A 7116-nucleotide genomic window follows, 5' to 3' on the forward strand; every position below is an offset into this window, starting at 1 on the left:
TCTGAGGAGTGCAGGACAGGCACTGCCTGGGGATTCTCATTGCAGAGCGCAAAAAGGAGTTAAAATATGGTGCCTGTGAGGTATCGTTAACATCTATTGTGCAAGTCTTTCCTATGTAAGCTGCACATTTCCCAGATGGCTGTACCACTTTTCTGATTTACTGAAAGCATAAAGACACTTTTGTAAGTCAGAAATGGTAGAGTTTTGAGAAATGCTCAGAAATTAGAAAATGGCAGTTTTGAGAAATGTACAAAGTGACATCTGAGAGAATTGTGTCTTTATTTAAAAGTTTTCAAGCTTCAGATTTTTTTTCCATTTATTTTGGATTTGGGGGATTTTTTCCAAGCAACGATTTGCCTGTCTTGGGCTGCAGGAGTTTTGGGGATTTTTTTACTGACTTCTTTCTCAGTAATAACAAGCCACTAACACTACTTTTTATTTTAACTTAGTATATGTGTGTTTTCTCTATGTTTATGAATTGTGCTGTTTCTTACTTTTGAAACCCACTCATGGCGTTTACATGTGCGCTTGCTTTTTTCGGTTAATTTGGGTGGGAGTCAGCTTGTTTTGGGCTTTTTTCGTAAGGCGATGCAGCGCGTTTTTTCCTTCCACCTGGGAACACTGGACAATGGAGGACGAGATTCGAGCGTGGATCATGCTGCTGGGATCGATAAACAAAGCCAGAATCATTGGGTAAGGAGCTGATGTACACGTTTTAGGCTTTATTTCAGAGTGAGCCTTTTGCATAGTGAGGAGTGTGTCTCTCGGGAGTCAGACAGGTTGTGTTGATTTATGAGGCAGACTCTGCCTTTGCAGTGCGCGCTCCCCACGTCCAGCGCCCCCATCCGCCTCCTTGGACCAGCGACACCATTTCTCCGTGAGCCTCCAAGCAGGGAGCACTGTTGCAGACCCTTGGTGGATATCATATGTTCTCCTAAAGGCCGGCACAGTGCGTTTATCTGCATGCCACCGGGATGTTTTCCTTCCCTGGATAACAGGCTGCTGGCACATTTCATTACTTTCACACGGCGCAGCTCTAGCCTGCTTTAATATCACTTGTAAAGCAGGTTAGAGCTGCTGGCACATTTCATTACTTTCACACGGCGCAGCTCTAACCTGCTTTACAAGTGATATTAAAGCAGGCTAGAGCTTTACAGGAGAACATATAATATACACACGTGTCTGCAACATTGTGCTCCATTGTTTTCATACGACTTCAATGATCCAGCGTCATATATGCCAGCTATGGCTTTTGTGAGTTTCAGTCCAAAACACATTAACGCACCATGCAGCTGCCATTGTACTCGGAGCTGGGATTGGGTGTATGTGTATCATAGGCAGTGTGGGAGGGAAGGGGTGCAGTGGGCGCGCCTAGACCTACTGCAATTGATTTACTGGCACAACTGCACTTTATCACAAAACCAGCTGAGTTTTCTGGAGGGGCCGTTGTATAGGACATGACGCATGGGTGGCACCTCAAAGAAAAGGAGCCTATAGTCGTAAATCCTACTTTGGAAGCTGTGCAGTTAGAGCAGCATCTGTGGGGTTCGATGGGGGGGGGGGGCTAATTTAATGAATATGTTGACCCAACTGTGTATTTTGAAAGCTCACTGAGGCCACGACTGTGTTCAAAACGAACACATCCCTTTCAATTTACCCGCATTTGGCTGTCCTCTAAGAAATTCATACAGATTAAGAAAGTTCGTGCATATGTAGCCCCTTTTTCCCCAGGTCCAACTTGGGAGCCTGCACTTGAATGGGACAATAAGTGGGGGTGGGGGGGTGGTTTGGAAAGATATCCACAAGGATAACCTGAGGCGTTTCACACGAGTACACATTAGCTCTACATCGTGTGCCATCATCTCTGTGTAGTTGGTCACAGCTGTTTCACTGCATTTGGTGAAAGGCTGTTTTGCCAGGTTTTTTTGCTGCATTTTTGTTATGGGGTTTGGGGTAGGGGAAAATTAAGTAATTGTGGGTGTTGGGAGTGCGCCCCCATAGATAAATGGGGCAAAATGGGCAGGCACCGTGGTGGTCCATCTCCCCTTGAATCATCTTTCCCTTCCCTGTTGATGCTCTACATTCATGGCTGCCTCTCCCTTGCCAGATGCCTTAGAAATATTGCCTCCTGCTTTCCTTAATCGGCTGTTGCAAGACCCCCCCTGTGGCATGGAACATGCACATTCGCAACCACTGGAATGTAAACATGTCTGTCTTCAGCACTTAGCAATGGCTGGTTTGCTTTCGTCTTTGCAATTTTTTTTGGCAAATGGCCTGAACAATGGCACATGAATGCGGTTGCACATTGATGGTGCCATTTCACGACCAGGTCCATTCCACTGAATGCCCAGCACCTCTGACAAGCTGGTGGAGATGATTGCTCAAACCGCAGTCTCTTTGACATCTGTGCAGAGCCTGCTGACGCAGGTTCGAATCCCGGCAGCCCCAAACTCAGCCTTTTATCCTTCCGTGGTCGATAAATGAGCACCACACACACACTCGGATACCTGAGGGTTCGTAGCACTATATAAATGCTAAATTATTATTATTATTATTATCCTGGCTCAGTTTCTTCAATCAGCCTGACAAAAGCACAATGTTGTATTTGAACAGCAGAAGTAGTTATAAAGCAACATACATTTGAGTAAAATGGTTATTCTTTAGGGCAGGGGTGCACAACTGATTTTGACAGTGGGCCAAAAGTACCTTACATGATGGCTATAGTGGGCCGAAAAGTAAATGTGGACGGGGCGGTAGGCGCAGCAGGCGTGGCGTGGCGGGAGGCTTGGCCCCACCCCTCAAACAAACACTATGCCCCATGGCGCTCAACCAAACACTATGCCCCATGGCTCCCATCCCTCAACCAAATCCTATGCCCCATGGCCCCCACCCCCAACCAAACACTATGCCGCATGACACCCACCCCTCAAGCAAACACTATGCCCCAAGGCCCCCACCCCTCAACCAAACACCATGGCCCCCAACCAAACACTATGCCCCATGCCACCAAGCATGCACCATGCATACATACTCATACAGACCCAAACCCCCCCACACCCAACTCGGCACACAAACTCACAAGCATACACCAATACACTATGCACCCATACAGACCCGAACTCCCCACCCCCCAACTCGGCACACAAACTCACAAGCATACACCAATACACTATGCACCCATACAAACCCGAACTCCCCACCCCCCAACTCGGCACACAAACTCACAAGCATACACCAATACACTATGCACCCATATAGACCCGAACCCCCCGACCCCCCAACTCAGCACACAAACCCACAAGCATACACCAATACACTATGCACCCATACAGACCCGAACTCCCACCCCCAACTCAGCACACAAACTCACAAGCACATTCAGGCAGACGCGACACACACACACCCCCTCCGCATCTCAACACACACTGCACTTGCACACAAACACATTCAGTCAGACCCGACACACACACCCCCTCCGCATCTCGACACACACTGCACTTGCACACACACATTCAGTCAGACCCGACACACGCACCCCCTCCGCATCTCGACACACACTGCACTTGCACACACACATTCAGTCAGACCCGACACACGCACCCCCTCCGCATCTCGACACACACTGCACTTGCACACAAACACATTCAGGCAGACCCGACACACACCCCACACCCGCATCTCAACATACACTGAACTTGCACACAAACACATTCAGGCAGACCCGACACACACCCCACACCCGCATCTCAACATACACTGAACTTGCACACAAACACATTCAGTCAGACCCGACACACACACCCCCTCCGCATCTCGACACACACTGCACTTGCACACACACATTCAGTCAGACCCGACACACGCACCCCCTCCGCATCTCGACACACACTGCACTTGCACACAAACACATTCAGGCAGACCCGACACACACCCCACACCCGCATCTCAACATACACTGAACTTGCATACAAACACATTCAGTCAGACCCGACACACGCACCCCCTCCGCATCTCGACACACACTGCACTTGCGCGCGCTCTCTCTCTCTCTCTCTCTCTCTCTCTCTCTCTCTCTCTCTCTCTCTCTCTCTCTCTCTCTCTCTCTCTCTCTCTCTCTCTCTCTCTCTCTCTCTCTCTCTCTCTCTCTCTCTCTCTCTCTCTCTCTCTCTCTCTCTCTCTCTCTCTCTCTCTCTCTCTCTTCCTTTTCTCCCCCCCCCCTGCTGGTGAGATCCGGTACTACGGCTGGCGTGGGCGGGGCAAGGCTGAAATGCCTTCCGCATCAAGCCTTACTGGCCACGCCAGCCGTAGTGCTGGCACTCCATTGGATCAGCACACACGCACTACGTGGCTCGTAGGAGCTGCGTGGTTCGTGTGCACTGAACCAATGGGGGCCATTGTTTTGTCCGGCCCGGAAGACAACAAAGACTTTCCTAATGGAGGCGGGCCGATGCTGCTTGCGGGCTGCCCTCCATTAGGAAAGTCTTTGTTGCTGGCGGGCCGGACAAAACGGCATGGCGGGCCGCAACTGGCCCGCGGGCCGTATGTTATGCACCCATACTTTAGGGTATATCCTACTCTTTTTCATCTTAACACTTCCAGACTTGTTCAGTTGCTTCGTTGAACTGCTTTGTGGCTGAAGGCAGACCTGGTTAAGACATTTTTTATCACACCAGTAGTGGGTTTACAACTCCAATTAAGTAATTAACTCTTAGAATACTGCTTTGAAAATCACAGGCAGGCACTTTAAGCGCAAAGTCTGATAAGGCTTGATTAAAGTGAGCTCAAAGTTCCCATAAGGAGGTATTTTGGGAGGGGCAGGATCTGGGTGTAAATGGCCATAGGGATTAAAATGACCATGGGCAGTCAATATTTCAGCAAATAACCAAACGCCTACCTGCTTTGTGTGCCTAGGTGTTCACCATTTCAGAAGTTCAGGCAAGACTGGCACCTGCCCGAGACTCTTCCATGGGTGGGTTCCTAACGAACTTCCTTACTTGCTGGGCTGTGTCTGGGTTCCCATCTGGCTCCCTGCGCTGGTTCCGGGTCTTGGTAATTGTCATTAGAATGCGTACTGTATTAAAATGTGTAATATTAATATTTGTGCTATTATTTCAGCCTACTGGGACACAGTGGATTCCCGTTAGCAGGTAGCAGCTGAGCACTGCTTGGAACTGGCCCTTCAGTGGATATAGAGGAGGCGGACGGGAGCCACAGAAAAAGTTTTCCCGATGCAAATCCCAACCCTGGTCCATCAACTGCATCAGAGGTAAGTGCCATTAGAGTTAAACAAAAGTTGGTGTGTGCCCTTATGAAATAAATAAATGCTTTTTCTCTATCCAAATACTATCGGTTGTAGGCTTCTGTGTCTCCACCCCAATCTCAAACCCTCCTCCCCAACATTCCTATGAAGCCATAGGGCTTCTAGACTGTGTCAGAGGGGGGGGAAAGGTAGCTCAAATACTGTGGCTCGTGTATTAACCGGTTATTGTCCATCACTCATTATATGCCCACATGCAAACATATTGCTTTGTCCATTACTTATGACCCGTTAAGCTTCAAATGTCATAGTGGTGTCCTATGTTATTTTTTTAGATTGTTACAAAAGCAAGCACGCACATAGTTAAATTCCCATAGGTATATGTTATCGGCATCAGTTGGCCCGGGAGCCAAATTTAGCTCCTGGTAGGCATGGTGTAAAGCTAACCAGGCTCTTCAAGGCTACAAACAGGGCTAAATAGCCCCCAGCTCCGCTCAATTTCAAACCCTGTGTATTTGTTTTGCTTGTATGGCTCCTTTACCAATGCACTGTCCATGGGGGAAACACGAGATTGGTAATTTCTTCACAATATACCAATTATGCAAAGAAATGGGAAAGAAGATAAACGGAGAGCCACTTCCTGGGGAAGTGACACTAATCTATATTAAATTCTAAGGAATTGCCATGGTTTCATCCAGATTGACAGCTTTGAGAAATGTAGTAATTGGAATTACGAAAGCACATTAGAGGGTGTACAGTGAAAATTGTCTATGCTTTATTTCTCACAGCCATGTGTCAACCAAAAAGTACTTTGCTTGCTCTTTTCAAACTTTTTACACAAATCTTTTTTCCATTTCAGAATGTATCCATGTTAAAGCCAGGGAAATGGGCTTTCCAGTACTCTCTGCATCCGAGTGCAGAAAAGCCCTCCAAAACAAAATTGGGAACTACCGGATGAAGAAGGAGCCAAACCTCGTCTTTTCTACACAAGTGTAGTTGCGCATTCCCTTGCTCTTTGCCTCGTCCTGGATACTAGTGTGACTCCCTGGACCTGTTCTCTTTCCCCTCTCAACCTTGCTCCCTGGGCTGGTCCCCACCGGACTCGCTTGCTCCCTAGGCTGGGCCTGTATACTCGTGTGACACCCCTGGACTGGTTCCGTGTCCCCTATCACGCTTGCTCCCTGGGCTGGACCGAACCGGACTGGTTCTGGGTCCCCTCTCACCCTTTATTTTTAAATTGTGAAGCACCCGTGTTTGGGATTGCTACAGTTGTGTTTTTGTGCTATGCACACAGTGTCCGATTGAACCTCTGCCTCTTTTTAATAAATATAGTGGGGGGAAAAAAAACTGTGTCGCTTCTTTTAAAATATAGTTTATATGCCATTACATGGTCTTGACTTTCATGGCCATTTTACCTAAATGACTGTGACCTAATTAGTCATCACTATTGTTCTAAAGGCAATTCAAAATGCAACTCTCTGAAATGGGCAGCAATCGAGCCACAGTGACGCTTTTAAAGCCCAATTCATCAAGGTGCACCAAATGTGTTTTTAAGCATTTCTTTTCAGGATTATAGTAAACATTATTTTTGTTTAAACTCCTAAATTTATTTCCAGCTCATAAACCGAAACAATGACTATATTGTTAAAGGATATTTTTGGGATTGCTTTGTTGTTTTGATTTGTAAAGTATTATTTGGTGACTAAATTAATTGCTTTAGGATTTCAAAAGGTTTATTTGGGGATTGCATTGCATTGCTTTTGGATCTCTACGAGGGTACATTTAGCCAAAAGGAAGCCAGCTGTAATCCGTTGCTTTTGTAATTATTTAGGGATGGCACTGCTTTTGGATTTTTATAG

The 7116-nt window shown here is 47.2% G+C and overlaps 1 long non-coding RNA gene across 1 annotated transcript; it reads left to right on the forward strand.

Annotated features, from left to right (window-relative positions):
- Window positions 1-554: 554 nt before the first annotated feature.
- Window positions 555-6604, forward strand: LOC138468188 (uncharacterized). Its single transcript, XR_011268219.1, has 3 exons — window positions 555-693; window positions 5116-5266; window positions 6117-6604. It is a non-coding gene; the product is annotated as an uncharacterized lncRNA (long non-coding RNA).
- The last annotated feature ends 512 nt before the right edge of the window (window positions 6605-7116 follow it).

The sequence above is a fragment of the Ambystoma mexicanum genome, chromosome 4q, assembly GCF_040938575.1.
Source record: "Ambystoma mexicanum isolate Mex_15411 chromosome 4q, UKY_AmexF1_1, whole genome shotgun sequence".
NCBI classification, from domain to species: domain Eukaryota; kingdom Metazoa; phylum Chordata; class Amphibia; order Caudata; family Ambystomatidae; genus Ambystoma; species Ambystoma mexicanum.